The 18111-nt window shown below is 35.6% G+C and overlaps 1 protein-coding gene across 11 annotated transcripts in view; it reads right to left on the bottom strand.

The window, feature by feature from the left end:
- Window positions 1-18111, bottom strand: part of clocka (clock circadian regulator a) — a 107077-nt gene that overhangs the window by 73319 nt on the left and 15647 nt on the right. For all 11 annotated transcript variants that reach the window (XM_073932138.1, XM_009294633.5, XM_021468354.3 and 8 more), the window contains exon 2: window positions 14226-14337. The gene's annotated coding sequence lies outside the window, so the exon portion shown is untranslated. The remainder of the gene's footprint in view (window positions 1-14225; window positions 14338-18111) is intronic.

Below are 18111 nucleotides of genomic sequence, written 5' to 3'. Positions count from 1 at the left end.
GTCATTGACAATTAAACAATCTATGATTAAGTGTTGGTATTACTACTAATAGACACACAAATGCAGCATATATGACACGCTCTCCATTTACTAAGAAATCACACTTACTCCTCCAGCACTTCCTGCAGTCATAAACTCACTCACACACGGACAATGTCAGGGTGAAACTGAAGTGATGAGATGCTTCAGTAGATGCAAGCAGTAAACACATCTATCTAATGAGTTCTCTAATATCCAAACACAGAGGAGAGATGTTTATATAAACAGTGCCAACACTTCAGCCATGAAACAATACACTGTCATACGCAGAAAACTCTGCACAAATTTTCCACACTGCACTTCAATAAATCATGGATATTAGTGGGTCGGCAGCCAAAAATAGAATGCGGGTCTGTTGAGGCTGTGGGAAAAAAAGAAAAACAAGGCTAAAAGGCAATATAGAAAATTATAATATAGGAAAATATAAGGTTTTATATGTTTTCATTATGATTTTAATTGTCTTAATTTTTATTGTTTTATAAAAATACTTTGTTTTCAAGTTTTATGAAAATAAAATAATAGTACCTGGACCGTTTTAATCTTAAAAAACCAAGTCACGCAATTAGTATTTAAGATCACTTGTTCTTTTCCAAGTACGCCTGTTCATTTCCGAGTAGTACTCTTGGATAATCTCTGTGCTGATTATCTGCATGTGATAATCACCAAGTGAAAGGTCATTTCTGTTTCCTCCAGGACACTTTACGCTACCACACCCTCGTTTCCCAGGGTTAAAGTCCTGTTTTCGGCTCCCAGTCAACCTCAAGCCCCTGTGGCTGGATCTCACAAAAGCTCCCTTTGTTAGCGTGAATGTCCAGCAGTCTGCAAAGAGGAAAATGTCTGAGCAATGCTGCTTTCCACTGGCAGGGCCTCACCACGCAGCTGGCAGGGCCCCACGGCGCAGCTGGCAAGAGGCCCCATGGTGAAGTTGCTGTTGGTCTGGTCTTTCAGAAGAGCGGCAAGAAGCCAAACACTGGCAGAGACGCCAAGTGGGTCAGTCGTGGTCCCAGCCAGAGGGAGGCAGAGAGCGCCCCATGAACGAAGGGAGGATTAGAGGCAAAATAAGGTGACTTATAAAGATGTCAAAATAACTTACTTTCTCCAACTTACTGTGGAGATCTGAGGCCGTTTATGCTGGTGATTGATTGATTCACCTCGGCGAGCATATGGGCCGGCAGAAGAAAGAAAGCTAATGTCTCCAAAACTCAATCGAAAACAGGTTTGCAGAACACTCCCCCGTCTGCCACTGGTCAGTCAGAGAGAGTCCCGACACTGATGAACAACACTGGTTGAGCAATGAAGTTGAGCTGGTAGAGATGCTCAAAAAAATGCAGTCATTGAGTGTTTTTTAGAGAAGGTAAACAAACTTGTTTGTCTTAACCAAAAGTATACACTAGCTGACAAAGTCCTGTTGTAAGAGCAACAAATAATAACTTGATTTCTAGTTGGTCATTTGGAAAAGTGGCAAAAGGTACATTTTTCTGATGAATCATCTGTTGAACTGCATCCCAATCATCACAAATACTGAAGAAGACCTATTGGAACCTGCATGGACCCAAGATTCTCACTGAAGTCAGTAAAGTTTGGTGAAAGAAAAATCATGATTTGGGGTAACTTCCAGTATGGGGGCGTGCAAGAGTTCTGCAGAGTGGATGGAAACATCAACAGTCTGAGGTATCAAGACATTTGTGCTGCCCATGCATTATAAACCACAGGAGAGGGTAAATTCTTCAGCAGGATAGCGCTCCTTCTCATACTTCAGCCTCCACATCAAAGTTCCTGAAAGCAAAGATCAAGGTGCTCCAGGATTGACCAGCCCAGTCACCAGACATGAACAATATTGAGCATGTCTGGGGTAGGATGAAGAAGAAGGCATTAAAGATAATTCTAAAGAATCTGGATGAACTCTGGGAGTTCTGCAAGAATGCTTTATTTGCCATTCCTGATGACTTTATTGAGTTAATTGAGTCATTGCATAGATGTGTGGATGCAGTCCTCCAAGCTCATGGGAGTCATACACAATATTAATTCTTTCTCCACTGCTCCAAGACTTTATATTTTATTCTGCATATTATTTCTGGTAAGTGACAGGACTTTTGTCTAAGCAAAGTCAGAACTTACTCTCCTAATTAAATAATTAAAAATCAAGGCATGATCATATTTTATTTTGATAAAATAAGCATAATTTAGAGGCCTTTACCTTTCATATTAGCCACTTCTGATACCAAATGAACAACTAGAAGTTAAGTTATTATTTGTTGATCCTAAAACTTGAATAGGCGACAAGACTTTTGTCAGGTAGTGTATAGAAGAATATTTTAGGTTGAGGGAATTTAATCAAATACAAACTAAATACTAGCTGAAAAAAAGTTGATTAAAGAGAATGTTCGCCCACAATGAAAATGTTTCTTTATTTTATTGGACAATAAAGAAGATTTAAACAAAACTGGTAGCTATTGACATCCATACTAGGAAAAAAGAACTAAGAAAGTCAATGAGCCAGTGACTTTGCGTTTCTGCACAAAGGCATGTCACAAAACTGAATTCAGACAGACTTCTGAGACAGCATAATGACTTAATCATGTACAAATAAACAGAGAGAGCTTTGATGATAACCAATTGAATATTTGCTTACTTCAGTGCTAATTTGAATAGATGTGGAAAAAAATGTTGTCAAATATGTACAGTTAGACATAAAAGCACAACCAAACAGTGCTTCTTTAAAAATTTGAAAGCATAGGATTGCAAGATGTTATTGTGAAGGACACATCTGATGCCTTCAAACCTCGCTACCTCCCGAGAAAAGAAGTGAAGCCGAATTTGGATTCAGACATGCCTTAATGCCTTCTTGCCTTGGAATGCTGCCTCTGAAAACAGCATCAGATACAGCCAATGGCTACATGTTTTCAATAATCTTCTAAATGTCTTCTTTTGTGCTCAAGAGAAAGAAACCCAAACAGGTTGAGTACACATGAAGCTGGGTGTAAACGATGACACAGTATACATTTTTGGTTGAACTATCCCTTAAACGCAATCATTTACTGCTTGTTGAGTTTTCTCCCAGTGTTAAGGCCAAACTGGATGAGTCTTCTCTAAGAGCTGCGACAACATATGCAACTGCAACCAAATGTCACGCTTCTGTGACCAGGTATAAATCTGTTGTTAGCCACAGGATAAAACATTGTTAGATTTCACTCCCCAGTGATTGAGATAAAATTTTGCCAGATGTATTTTCAATCGTCTCCTCTTGAACACACTGACTGACAGCTCAGTGAGCGACTCTTCCTGTTTATGTCAATGGATATAATATAATGCCCCGTAAACTAGTTTGTAAAGAAAATGATTACCCATCACTTGGCTGAAAGGTCAGTGTTTCTCTCAAACACATAAGGAGAGAGATATGCGTCTTGCATTTCACTGAGAACCGAGAAGCTTGATGTAAATTATATTCTTTATTGATTTTTATTGTAAAAATTATGTTCCATCCACATACTCATGTCAAATATAATTTATTCAAGCAAAGACAGATCGCATGATAATTAACCAGGAGCCCAGCAGCTTATTTGAAGCAGTAAAGTGATTTTAAAATACAGCTTATTGTTGGTGATGGTGTTTTCTTGACCATAAATTTCAAGGCATACGATGATGAAAAGTCAAGGTTCTAAAATCTCTAAAATTGTCTATTGCACCATTCCTAAGGTATATGTAAGGTTTTATAACTATTTTATTTAGTTTTTTAGGCCAACAGTTTATTCAGCAGAAAAGGACCCTCCATGTCAACTACTGGGCAGTGACTTACTTTATATCCCAAAAAAATAAAAGAATATCTAAAGAAATATCCAAAAATGCCTTTTCAAGTTGTATATATATATATATATATATATATATATATATATATATATATATATATATATATATATATATATATATCTTGTGGGGGAAAAATGTACATTTAAAATGAGCATATTTTACAGCAGTAATCACAATACTGTGATATTTTTATCCAAAGTTATTATAACGCCAGAATCTTATACCGGCCCATGCGTAATTTCAAGCATCAGCATGTCGTTCAAATGTTTGGTAGTCTGATTTTGTTTTAAATGACTGACTTTTGTTTGTTTTATTTTATTATAATATCTTTGTATTCTTATGCAAATAAATAAAAGTAAAAAGGTTTGTTATATAATAGGGTTGTCACGATACCATTAATTCATCTTACAATACTATACCAGCTGGAGTATCTCGATACCAAGTATATTGCGATACTGTAATTCATAACTCAAATTATAAAGAAAAGTGTCAGAAATACTATGTTTTATATGTTATATTAGGCCTACTTGAAGTTAATTAAAAATTAACTTATTATTGAAAACAGTATTATTTGCACGTCAATCACCTAAAATATATTTTTGTTTGTTTATTTTGTAGATAACTGGCCAACAAATAATACATTCAAATAAAGATACAAACTACACTAAATGAAATTTGTTACAAAAAAATGCATTCTTCCAACACAATTAAGCTACTGTATATGAAGTGGTCAAAATTGTTTCAATGCTTCTTGTTGCTATTTTGGGTAAATAAACTTGTAATGACGATACTACCGTTTACAAACTACAGTGGCACTGCCATTTTGGAGTCATAGTACCACTAAACCATGCAACCCTATTATATAAAACCATTTTTTGTAGATTTACAAGCACACGCACAAGCACAAGCATACGCGCAAGCACACTTTACCAAATGAAATAAATCTGGTCCAGTAAAACATTCCATTAACAGCTGCTTAAACTCACTCTAGGGGATGGTAAGACACAATAGAAGAGAACAGAACCAATTTTTCTGGGGTAGTAATGTGAGGTTTTCAGTAAAAAGTCATAAAAAACACAACTTAAAAAAATATATAAAATCTTTTGAAATAGCTGGAATTTTTATGTTTACAAAGGTTCTCACTCACTTCTATTATACAGTACCTCACTTTGACCCAGATTTCTTTTCTTTTTTTAATGTAGCGTCACATTTATTAAAGCTATTTTGTGGTGTCAAACAGTAACCACACAAGTGCAGTCAATCCACCATATCTTGAACCAAACCCAAAATAATAATTCATAGCTATAAGCTAAAACAAAAAAACATATATTTTCTGTGACTAAAATAAAACTGAAATAAAAATGTTCCCTTAATTAAACCTGAAATAAACAAATTAATTGTTTAAACAAATTTTTTAAAAAATGATATAAAAATAACCTAGAAGTAAATAAGAATAAACACTTTCATTTCATTTATTTTCTTGTTGGCTTAGTCCCTTTATTAATCCAGGGTCGCCACAGCGGAATGAACCACCAACTTATCCAGCAAGTTTTTACGCAGCAGATGCCCTTCCAGCCGCAACCCATCTCTGGGAAACATCCACACACACTTATACACTATGGACAATTTAGCCTACACAATTCACCTGTTACGCATGTCTTTGGACTGTGGGGGAAACCGGACCACCCAGAGGAAACTCACGCGAAGGCAGGTGAGAACATGCAAACTCTACACAGAAATGCCAACTGAGCCGAGGTTTGAACCAGCGACCTTCTTGCTGTGAGGCGACAGCACTACCTACTGCGCCACTGCCTCGCCTTAATAAACACTTTAAAAAGGCTAAAATAACACTGGGGGTTTGTGCATTAGAGTGTGAGTCACGTGTGTTTGTGTTTGCTTCTATATATTGTTGTCGCTGAGCTCACGTGAGCCTCTCCCAGTCTAATAGTGTCCACAGGTCAAATGCAGACAAACATCCTCTTTCCTCTGCCTTACTCACTTGTTACACCTCAGTGACTCAAAAAGCACACAAAACTGCTCCAATCACGCAAACACAGCTACAATAGTCCACTACACATGAATAACCACTATTTTTAACACATTGAAAATCAATAAAAATGGTGAAGGTTACAAACAAAAACTACTAGCCCAATTTTTCAGCGAAATCCCTTCAAAACAAACACGATTTAGAAAGCGCCAATGAATGGTGGTGACACTAATGAACTATTATTACGATATTCTCCTCCCACTCTTTCTTCAATTAACCGTAATATAATGGTATACACACATTCATTCTATTCACACACACACACACACACACACACACACACACACACACACACACACACACACACACACAATATCGTGTACTAAATGAATTAAATTATTCCAGTTAAATTTTGTTATTCAATTATTATTTATTAAATAATTAATTAAAAAAGCATAAGATTGTTAAGAGAATATTTTAAGTCCTTAACATTTTAAGTGTAATAAAAACATGGGGGAGAGGAAAGTTTATCCAAAACCAAATTATTATTCCAATTGAAAATCTGATGTGTGACTCCTAAAGAGAAAATATTTATTTAAATTTTTATTTATAAATACATATTTATAATCCAAAATATTTATTTATCCTAATTATCAGGTGTTAATTAACATGTCCAAATAATCCTATTCTGCAAAACATTTTTCTGCTAATTAAGTGTAAAAAATAATCTGTAATCTTTGAACGATGTGTATAATTATCTGTCATTATCCATTATTTTCCTTAATCCACTGCAGTCAAGCAGTTTCAGCTATTAATTCAACCGTATGGTTTTTTTTTTAGGCATGACATATCTGTGATCTCTTATATCTGTGAATTTGGCTTTGTTTCCAATTTTTAAAAGATCATTTGCCAAATGCAATATCAAATTAAACAGCTTTTCCAGCAGCTAAAATAAACAATACATCCTGAAGACATTCAGATTAAAGAGTTGCTCACAAAGAACATCTTTGCTTTAGCATTAAAATGTTAAAAAGCAAACGAACAATAAAAGGTGTGTGCATTTATCTCATTATCCTCTTTTGTGTATTCTTTATCCACCACAGTCTTCTTTTAGACTTTTGATAGATGAAAAAAACAACACTCAGGACTGTTGCTGAGGCTGTGGTTAAAAAACAATTTTGATGTAAATAGTGTAAAAGCATTTTTTAAACCTTTTTAAAGACCTCAATGTATCATTAGGAGCCATGATTTGCCTGTGTATAATCAAAATGTCTGTAACTGTTGACTTTTATTTTATGATTCAGGACCAGCTTAAAAACATCTTTAAAATGTTTTATTGTTATATAAAAGGAAAAAAACAAGTCACCTACGAAAAGTCAATTTTTAAAATGACTTTCCCTACCACATGTCGAGTCATGTGACACTACTTTGTTAGCCACACTTTGCAGTCACATCTGATCTGTGGTCAAGTAGGGTGATGGACCCATTTATAAGCCTTAGTTTGCACTACATTGACGATGATTGGAAGCTGCGCTGAGATACCTTGAGATGGCGTATTTTCCGTTACATTGAAATGATTGTTTACATTAAAATATTTGTTTATAAAAGACTTAAGAAATGCACGGTTTAAAGTATTATTTACAGGATATTCAAGAGTTATTTTATTTAAAAGAGATACTGCTCATTTTCTACTTTTAATATAAAACTAAAACCCTGAAAAATCTTTTTTCTGTTTTTAAAAGTGCAGGTTTTCAGGCAATGTGTGCTTTAATTTCAGTTGTTCAACACTGATGTTCAATAAATAATCGCTGACAGTAGATCGTGTCTGTTTTCTTTAATTATTTTACAGTCATTCATTCAAAAATCTACCACTTACGATTGTGTTTTACTCCCTGACCCAATGATAACAATTTTTGGCTGGTCAGATTTTCTGGAGTCTATCAACCGAAATGTACGGTTACCTATTCAGTAAGGCATGATCATAGCTATAAAAAAGTTATTCTTTGTTTCTGGAAGTAAAATGGTAGTCCTCTTTTTTCTGACTGGCTTCTTGGACTCACCTCCACTTTTGGAAAGAATTGGATATACCACTTCTGGGAACTCAAAATTTGATAAAATGTGGGATCTAGTCTTTTTTTTATCATTGTTTAATTTCTAAAGATTTGTATTTTTTTCCTCTCTCTATTTACATCCATTGCGGTGTCTTTTATGTCACTATTTCCCTTGTTTCATGCTTTATTTTACACAGATTATTGTTTTATGGTCTGTCTGTTCCTTGTTTTTCTGTCTGCAAAAAAATAGTACTAAAAAAAAAATCTATAACTTATAAAATGTGAGCATATTTACTGTATAAAACTTGGCAGTGAACTATGAGAGCAAAAAATAAATAAATAAAAATATCGTTCATTAATCGAAATAAAGTAAAAATGGCCAATTAATCAAGATTTTATTTTAGGCCCAATCGTCCAGCCCTACATCTAAAAACATTTTCGTATGCCAAATACATAGCAACTGATGTCACTACACAGTAGCTAAAGACACATAAACTAGCTTAGTTGCCAGATCCTCAAAAAATATTCAACATCAAATGTACATTCCTGATAGAAATAAATGTAAATATAACAATAAACATTTGTTTTCCCCTACAGCACTCAGAATTGTTAGCACATATACCGTCCAGTCGGGCAACACTTTCAAAATGTGTAAAATATCCTGCAGGCCTTTAGTGGCCGGAGAATAAAATTAGCATACAGCTGACAGGCTTGCTTTAAACACCACTTGAAGGCCTGTCGTCAGCAGAGCTATGTTATCCTCTGAGGGGGAAAAAACAAAAACAGAACCAAAAAACTGTTTTGCTGCTTCAAAAAAGACACACTGCATTTTTATGGAGGGCAACACATTTTTGCAGAGTCATACATCCTCTCGCTTTCCCTGAGCGCACAATCACCCTTTTTCCTCCTAGTGAGAGGAGTGTGACGTGAGGTGGTCTGCAGCCGAGACACTGAGATCATTGGAAACACTGTGTGTGAATTTGGATCTCCGGGGAAGTTTTTCTTCACTGCCGCCACATCCATTCGCATGGAAATACAGAAGCAGTGCTTAGTGCGACACACATCATTTACAAATGCAAGCATGGCATCTTCATGCAAATTGCACTGCAGCTCTGAAAAAACACAGCCTACACAAACCAGCTGTGCGAAATCTGAATAAAAATGAGGAAAGCAGTCCTGCTGCTGCACTTCTGGAATGCAAATGAATCTTTAGTATGTTTCAATGTAAAGTTTGTCGCTTAATTAAGTCATCTAAGCCTAGTGATTGTGCTTATTTCATGCTTAAGAAGTAGGGCTTATTACACACTCATCTTCCATCAGCTTAAGGCTGATTTATACTTCTGCGTCAAACGTCGGCGTATGCTACGGCGCTGACACATAGCCCTTCGCTAACGTACACCTCTCAAAAATTGTAACTACACGTCGCAAGGACGCGTAGCTCAAGCTCTGTGATTGGTCGGCTTGGTAGCGCTGACGAGTCTGGGCGGGACCGAGAGCCGCGCGAATGGCGCGAGCTGGACGCGAGCCCAATGGAGCGATTGTTTACAAGTGTGGAGTCCCGTGAAGGAGCTCCGGATGGAAAGTTTTGTTTTGTGTTTACCTTATAGTTAAAGTTCTTGCACATTAGCTGGTTCCTGCCTCAAAATGAGTGAGTTTGAGCCACTTGTACATCCAGGAAGTGTTCAGGAAAAGCAAAACAGCAGAGAAGAAACTCGACACAGAGGAACATTAACACCTCACTGCCAACTAGTGTTTCGGAAGTGTTAATTCAGACCAACAGAGACAGCGCGTAGAAGTATAAATGCACAGCTACGCGCGTTGCATGCGCCGTGGGTCATGCCGGTCACTTGACGCAGAAGTATAAACCAGGCTTTAGTCCCTGATTTATTAGGGGTCACCACAGTGGAATGAACCGTCAATTACTCTGGCATCTGTTTTAAGGCTGGTTTATATTTCTGCGTCAAATGATCGGCGTGACCCACAGCGCATGCCTTGCACATAGTCGTGCATTTATACTTCAGCGAGCTGCTTGCGTTGCTCTGAAATAACATTTCCAAAGCGTTAGCTGGCAGTGAGGTTTTTATGTTCCTCTGTGACGAGTTTCTTCGTGGATATTTTCATTTTCCAGAATGCTACAAGTAGCTCAAACTCGCTCCTTCAGAGGCGGGAACCGGCAAACATGCCACAACTTTGATCATAAAGTAAAGACAAAACAAATCTTTTCACCTGAAGCTCCTTTACGGGACCAGCACCGCCCACACTCGTCAGCACTACCAAGCCGAACAATCACAGAGCTTGCGCTATGCTTTGTTGCGAAGAGTAGTTATATTTTTTTGAGAGGTGTGCGCAAGCGTTGGTGTCAGCCATGGAGAGGTCTATGCGACTGAGCGAAGGCTGTGCCGGATCATACGCGTGCGCTTGACGCAGAAATATAAATCAGCTATTTTGCAGCGGATGCCATTCCAGCTGCAACCCAGCACTGGGAAACACCCATACACACTCTTATTCACACACTCCTACACTATGGCCAATTTGGTTTGTTCAATTCACCAGAGCACCTAGGAAACCCACACAGAAATGCCTGGAACTAGCAACCTTCTCCTGTGAGGCAACAGTGCTAACCACAGAGCCAGTCAAACAATATTAATTATTATTTTTGGAGTTTATTCCACTTCATTCAGATGTACTAATGCAATTATTGTACATTTTTTTTCCTCGGAAGGCTTAATTAAAATGTGTAAAAATGCACAAAAGCACGCACATCTCTCTAAATGGGTGCCCAGCCAAACAGCAAGAAGTGCAAAAAATATTTCAAAAAGGCAGCAACACCATAGCTCCAAAAAATACCACTTTATTACATTAAAAAGGCTAACACAAAGCATGTAATGTTTCAAGCACACCGGATGAAGTCTTATGAAGAGCCAGTGTGCTTGAACATTACACGCTTTTGTGCTGTCCTTTTTAATTTTATAAATTGGTATTTTTGGAGCTCTGATGTTACCGCCTTTTTAAATAAATCAATTAAAATGTGTGTAATTAATGATTTTTTTTTGTTTGTTTTTGCTTCAATCACCATCTAGACTGTAAAATGTATGATTAATAAATCAATTTGTACTTTCTATTCATATAGAATCCTGAAAAAAAAAAAAAAACACTATTTCCAACAAAACCTTTTCAACCTTGACAAGAATTCTAAATTTTTCAAATGCCTCTAAAAAAATGAACTCTTCCATCACAGGAATAAATTACACTTTAATAAGTTAAAAAAGAAAAAGTGTTATTTAAAACATATATTAATGTTTTACAAAATTCCTTCTTTTTTGAAGACCAATTTTGACCACAAATGACTACAAACTTTCGAATAGAAATGTATATAAAAATGTACAGCACATAGAGCAATGTACAGTGCTCAGCATAATTGAGTAAAGCCCATTTTGAAAATGAATTTTTTTATCCATTCTCAGTAAATATAGGCAATGCATTTGGTGCATTTAAACAAAACAGATTTATTAAACAGATATATTTATTAAAATAATATTTTAGTCACCAACATATTTAGAAATTGAAAATACAATTAAATTCAAGCAAAAATTTTTAAAACAATTACAGCCTACAAAATTAACTATTTTTTTTTTTTTTGCTTCTTTTGATTTTTCCTCTTTTTTTATTTTTCAATTTTTTTTAAGTTTTTAATATTTTTCTATAAGATATATATTTGGGTGTACAAGTTTTTGGACAGTTAACACAAGTTATTTTGTTAGATGAGTTTCAGATTTGGCTTCAGTACTGACTAATGTATATGCACAAATATAAGATTCCTTTTAAAAATATGAATTTAAAAGATTTGTGAGTGGTGTGATTTTTTTTTTATTCTAAAATTAATCTGTTAATAAATACTAATTATAAATTTGACAAAAATCATTTAATATATCTGCCTGAATGTTTTCTAAAAATAAATAAATTTCATTGCCATGAGCATTTATAGTGACTGTGGCTTGTGCCATGCACCACCTACAATTCCCTTCAATTCTACTCTCTCAATCATGAAAAATAATCAAAATGACATTAAAAAGGAACTCTTTGGCATTTTGAGTTCACAGACTGTTGTGAACATTTGGTTATCATTCTCTCAAAACGTTCCCAATAAATACATCCTCTAAACAAATCAGCTCAGTGTTCCATCTGTCTCCATTCAGCCATTTACGGTTTCAGTCAACATGAGAATCACAACACTGTCATAACCACAAGGCCCATCATTTCAGAATTACAAAAAAGGTAGCTTGAAATTGACTATGAAATAATTCACACAAGGCATGTAAAATGCTTCTAACAAGCCATGGATGTGACACAATGCCACAAAATGTAATACACCTTCGATTCCTGCTAGGACTGAGAATGGCTCTTCTATAACATGCAACTTTACACCATTACTTCATATAGTGTATGCCAACCATGAATATGCAAATAGACCCACCTTAACTCAAGCACAGCTTTTTAGCTTTCACCTGCTCATTTAATAAATGCTACACAATAGGAAGTTACTGGAGATATATTTGAATCAGAAACTGACTCAGAAAAAGCAAGATCAAATTATACAGGCTAGTTTTCAATCCGTTAGTCTAACTACAATGTACAGGGGCAAATAGTGTCCATCAAACATTACACAATTACCCTGTTTGCCAAAAAAAACTACCTCTTTGAATAGAAATGTATTACGTATGTTCATGGAAACATTCCATACATAATATTCATAATTCAACCACTACATTTCTATCTTCAAATCGGCACCTTACTAGTTGACAGGGCTGGTTACATTTTTGGCAGTATTTCTGAGAGTGTCTTCGGTAGGCAGCAGTTTTTGGATGTGTTCACACTTGACAGGTTTTCTATTTCAGTTCATTTCAATAAGTGTGAACAAGCAGACTTAAACCTCTGAAAAGATGGATCTCAGTTAATCTTTGATGCAGGTTAGACTGAAAAATTGGAAAAGACGGTATCTGCAGACATTTGCAAAACAGCAGCTCAAATGGAAGAAATAAGTGCGTTGAGGATCTGTCCAGTGTATTATCAAGGCTTTTTTGATTAAACATTTCAGGTAGGCCTACTTTGTGGGTGAAGAGCAGGTAATAACCCTCTCTACTCCTCTATTTCTATTTGCGATAAGATCTAACTGACACAGCGCAACATGATGTAGAAACAGCAATGAAATGAACTCCTGCTGCAGGTCAAAATGAACCCATTTAATGCAAAACTAAATGCATTTCTCCACTAATTATTTAAACTAGCAGGAACAAATGGTCTTGGAGAGTTTTTCCTGTTGTCATAAATGCGACAAGCAGTTTGAATGGAGAATGATTGACAAGCGCAGTGGCGGGAAGCGCTGAAGAGAACAGTAATTTAACCATGTGAATATTCATCTGTACTTCACAATAAACTGTAGATTGGCTTCAGAACATTTGGGATATAGTGGCTTATAATAGACTACCTTCATGGCGTAGTTGGCTTATGAACACAGAATACAGCGCACACGCGAGATCGGATTTGGATCTGTACCAGCTGACTCATACCCGATCCAGCAAAAATATGCGGTATCTAACTTGTATCTTATCCAAGTATCTGGATCAGTGCATCCCTAGCTGAAATTCTTGACTCTGATTGGCTGGAGGGAGTGCATTGATTTTGTTGAAAGGCACAGGTAGTTCCAGTCAGTTTTGATCACAGTTTGAAATACAAGCATTTCCCCCAAACGTTTGTAGTAACTATAGAAACTCGCATGTGCTGCACAGGAAACCTGTTAGGTAACCAGGACCTGTAAGCAGGACTGTTAATGACAAAAAAAATCAGCAAAATTGGAAAAATTACTCAAACATAGCACAAAATGAAGTTTCAAGAAATTTTAAAAATCCTTCAAAATATTTTTTAAGTAATTCCTTCCTGACCAATTGAAGCAAAAAAATATTTGTAAATGCAATTTTAAAACTATAAATAATAAAGAGCATATCAATGTAATATAACTCAAGAAAAACAAGTCTCCTTGCAGTACATTGTTTGTAACCAAGAGATTTAAGGCACTGTTGCTGACACTACGCTTGGATTGTTGCTGTTTTGTTTGTCTGATAAAATGAAGGACAGTGATGGCGGCACAGAATATGAACGTTAAAAAACTCCCAGCAAAGCGTAAATTCCTTCCTGTCGAATTAAACCAAAAATATATAAATAAAATAAAATACAATATAATTCCATTGTGTGTTTAGCCATATTAAAAGCACCAGATGGACATGTAAACAACTTCATGTTGTCACGGCAGTGTTTTAAACATTTTACACCATTTCTCATCTTACCTTTATTGTTGTTTTTAAGTAGGGAAAGTTGCAGAAGGGCTCCTGTAGATTGTCATTGATCGTTTTAAGTCCTCCAAACCAAAATAATTCAAATCCAATAGTGAGGGGAACCCTGCAAAAAACAGAACGACATTTTAAGCACCTCTTCCTAAATCCACTTTACCTCAATCTGACATTCAAAAATAAATGTCAAAATCAATGAGAGCACCAAGAACAAATGAAACAGTTTGGGTGCATTTAACCTGAATCCACAGCGCACTCTCTGTGAGGATTTGGATGTTTGTGTGTTAGATTTAACTAATTAAATGCAACTTATTACAATGTGCTGACTATTATTCTGTACCAAAATGTGTCAACAAACCAGGTCACGGTTCATATGTGCATTGTGCTGGCGTGTACGTGTTCAGACTGCGTGTCTAGTTCTAAGAAGTGTTTTCATCCACCCGCTAGTTTCTCTGCTCGTCCCAGAGGTTCTGATTAGAGATGAAATCACAACTAAAACATCTGGGTCATTCAGAGTCTTCACACATACACACACCCAAATTATAGGGCTGCCATTACACCGTGACCGAAAACTGTCCCTCAATGCAAAGATATTTCTGTCACTTCTTTCGTCGCTAAACATAAATTGAAAATACGAAACCTTAAGGTTGAAAAACTGACAGCTGACAGCAGATCGGATTAGTACAATCTCAAATATATTCATTAAATCTTTTGCCTTTATCTGAATACTACTGTCTGCAATACAATTGGTTCGGGAAAAGGTAACAAGTACAGACAATAGCTGAGAGTAAACTAACCCGACTACCATCACTCTCCCCAACAGTCTTATGGGACGTCGCATGGCAATTATAGTACTGTTAGCGGTGTGGATTAAAGTGTCTGGTGACTAAATATATCAGCAAAGTGACTGGTCAAAATACAGCTTGCCTGTTTAAATTTAAGGGGTGACCTATAATCCTTTATCATTGAAAATAATGAAGATAAATAGCCTTGTCCGGGGGAGACTCTCAACAGTCTAGGAGGATTTGTTAAACACTGATGGTTGCTAAGAGAAACATCACTGTTATTACTAAATCTGACTGACTGTCTCTGCTCAGTTTATTTTAAAAAATGGGTTATTTTAGCAATACGCAAATTTACAAGGCTGAAACAAGCTGCTCATCTGAGAATAATCAGAACTTTTGCAAGTTCCCTGCATTAGAAATGAGTTTTGAAACAAGCTCTCTGGATTATTATAAATATATATAATAAAAAAATATTATTTAAAAATCTAACAAAAAGTGCTCATTAGAATAAACAGCAAAAATTATTTCAAGACACTCAAATAAATGCAAATAACTGCTTTTGAATATTTTTTTCCACACTTTTCGAGTGCCTTGGACTGATTTTTGCAGGTATTTTATGATTGTTTGGCTTTTAATGAAGAGATTTTTAAAAAATTGTGTTCTAAAGACAAATGAAAGTCATATAGGAATATGTGAAATGACACGAGTAAAAAATTATGACAGAATTCAAATTTTGGGGTGAACTAGCCCCTTAATTTATTTTAGCTAGTTAGACCTGAACTGATTTTGTAAATGTCCATGTGCATTCATGGTACATATCTTCAGCTAATTTAGTGTAATGTTTAGTGCACATACACATACATGGGAGCGTCTTCCCATACTGATCAACTTCCAGTGAACGGTTAAGTTTTTGTCAGTCGCTTCGGTGCATTTCAAACAACACTACTTACATTTGCACAACAGGTAATGCAATTCTCAAAACAATTCAAACAAACTGCAAAACTTAGTTGATAACCTGCAAAAGAGTGTCACTTGCTCTAAATGGATAGCTCATTCTTCAAAAGCAAGTTTTGATGTCAATGAAAGTGTCAGTGTCATCAAGATGAAAAGTCCTGACAGCATTGTTTATGAACAAGGTAGTCAAATAGCTTTGTCATGTTTTCATTATGACAGTTCACTCTCTACATTTTTTTCCAATGTAAAGAGGTCAGATTTTGGTGACACTTCCTGAAATGTTGAAAATTTCAACATACTGTACATACTGTAGGTCTGTAAACCATTCATTTAAACTGTTCAATTTAGAAGACATTTTCAGGAAAAAAAAAAATATATATCATTTTTTAATTTGCTTGACAGATTTTGACAACTAGTTCAACATTTGTGTATGTAATGACTCAAGTAATAAAATGAGGACTATTAGTTTTATATGGAATGACTATTCAGCATTCACAAGTGTAGTTAATTTTGACTGACATGACATAAGCAAATGATGTTATAAAACTGCAGAGAGTTGTATGAAAGCAATTGATGCATGTCCAAAAGCATTTGCAGTTTGTTGGAAGGAATGAGAAACTGCTACTATGATGTGCACAAATGACTAATTGTTTAGAGAAATGCATTAACTGTTGTTTAAATGTAAATAGTGCTGTGAGAAATGCACCAAAGCCACTGAGAAAAACTGTAATGTGGCTTTTTTTTGACTTTATAAGTTTCCTTTAACAGCCTCTGTGTTGTAATGTAATTAAAAAAATCAGTTTAATAGACTTCAGCATTCATTTAGATGTTCAAGTGTAAAACGAAATGAAAAGGCATTTACACGTACGTGCATGTGAGGATTAGCAGGCCATTGCAGAAACTATTGAAAATACTGGGGTACTAAAATAAAAGTTCACATTTTTAAGTCATGATGCGGGAAAAAAAATTATTTAATTCAATGCTTCTTGTAAATTCCGAGACTCACTTCATATTGTATGTCAATAAGGCAGTGAAGATGATTTTTGACCTTTTTGACAGACCTTAAACACGCCGATTTTGTGATGGCATACAGTTTACCGGAATCAATGGGCCGATAAACGATATTATATTTCATCGCAATAAAATTTATGTTAGTAGCATTAATAAGCTCTGCATATTTTTACTCCATGTTTATCTAAAAATCAATCACATAGCAGAAATGTGCAACAATGGCAATCTAAAAGCGTGTTGATTTTAGAGATGTACTGAATTTTCAAAAATGTAACCATTTAATGGGCCCTCGAATTTTTGTGGCTTCAGTGATTGTTCGGATGCTACTTTAAATATGGAAGCATTGTAATGTATATAGTTATCGTTCAATATGGAAAATAATCAGCGAGACTGCATTTCTGCCATATCGCCCAGCCCTACGCTTGACCCCTAGGTTACGGAAATATTAAAAGTCTCTCCACATACTTCTGCATATTCCCTATTGCAGTACTTTTCCCTGATACCACCAAGACATTTATTACATTTGTTTGATGCCATTTTGCAGTACAGTCCATTTCAGAGGCAGTCTATAAACAAAAAGAAAATATTAGTTTTGGGAGTTAGTAAGGTCTCTTCTTTTCAAATTATGCAAAAAATAAACCTTAACGTAAACTAGGCTTTCTGCCATTTAATTAAAACAACTGACTATCTAGCAACGCCCTGCCTAGCAGCTATTCTAAACACCTTATCAACAACTTCGCAAATAGTGGCAAACCTGATAATTAAAATGAACTCTGAGGCATACATTCAGGCATGTGTTTTCACTGGAAATATAAACCTAGTCAAAGTGAATATAACATTAAAGACTAATAATAGTATACAAATTTGCTGTACTTGAATGGTCTCTGTTCAGGTGGTTTCCCTCAGAAAAAAAAACTCCTTCAGCCTTGATTCATGATTCATCTCCACCTCTTAAATTTGAGATAAATGTGCGAAAGCTAAATGCTTGCAATATTTGCATAATTAAAAACTGAATAAGCAGCATGTCTTCAAAAACCCAAGCTGACAGATCAACAATGACCCAGATTCTTGAAAATACATGACACATATTCCTCTGCGATATGCCATCTTTGATTTGCAAGCGTTTTGACTTT

The sequence above is a fragment of the Danio rerio genome, chromosome 20 (assembly GCF_049306965.1).
Source record: "Danio rerio strain Tuebingen ecotype United States chromosome 20, GRCz12tu, whole genome shotgun sequence".
In the NCBI taxonomy this organism is placed as follows: domain Eukaryota; kingdom Metazoa; phylum Chordata; class Actinopteri; order Cypriniformes; family Danionidae; genus Danio; species Danio rerio.
This window is presented reverse-complemented; position numbering and strand designations above follow the sequence as displayed.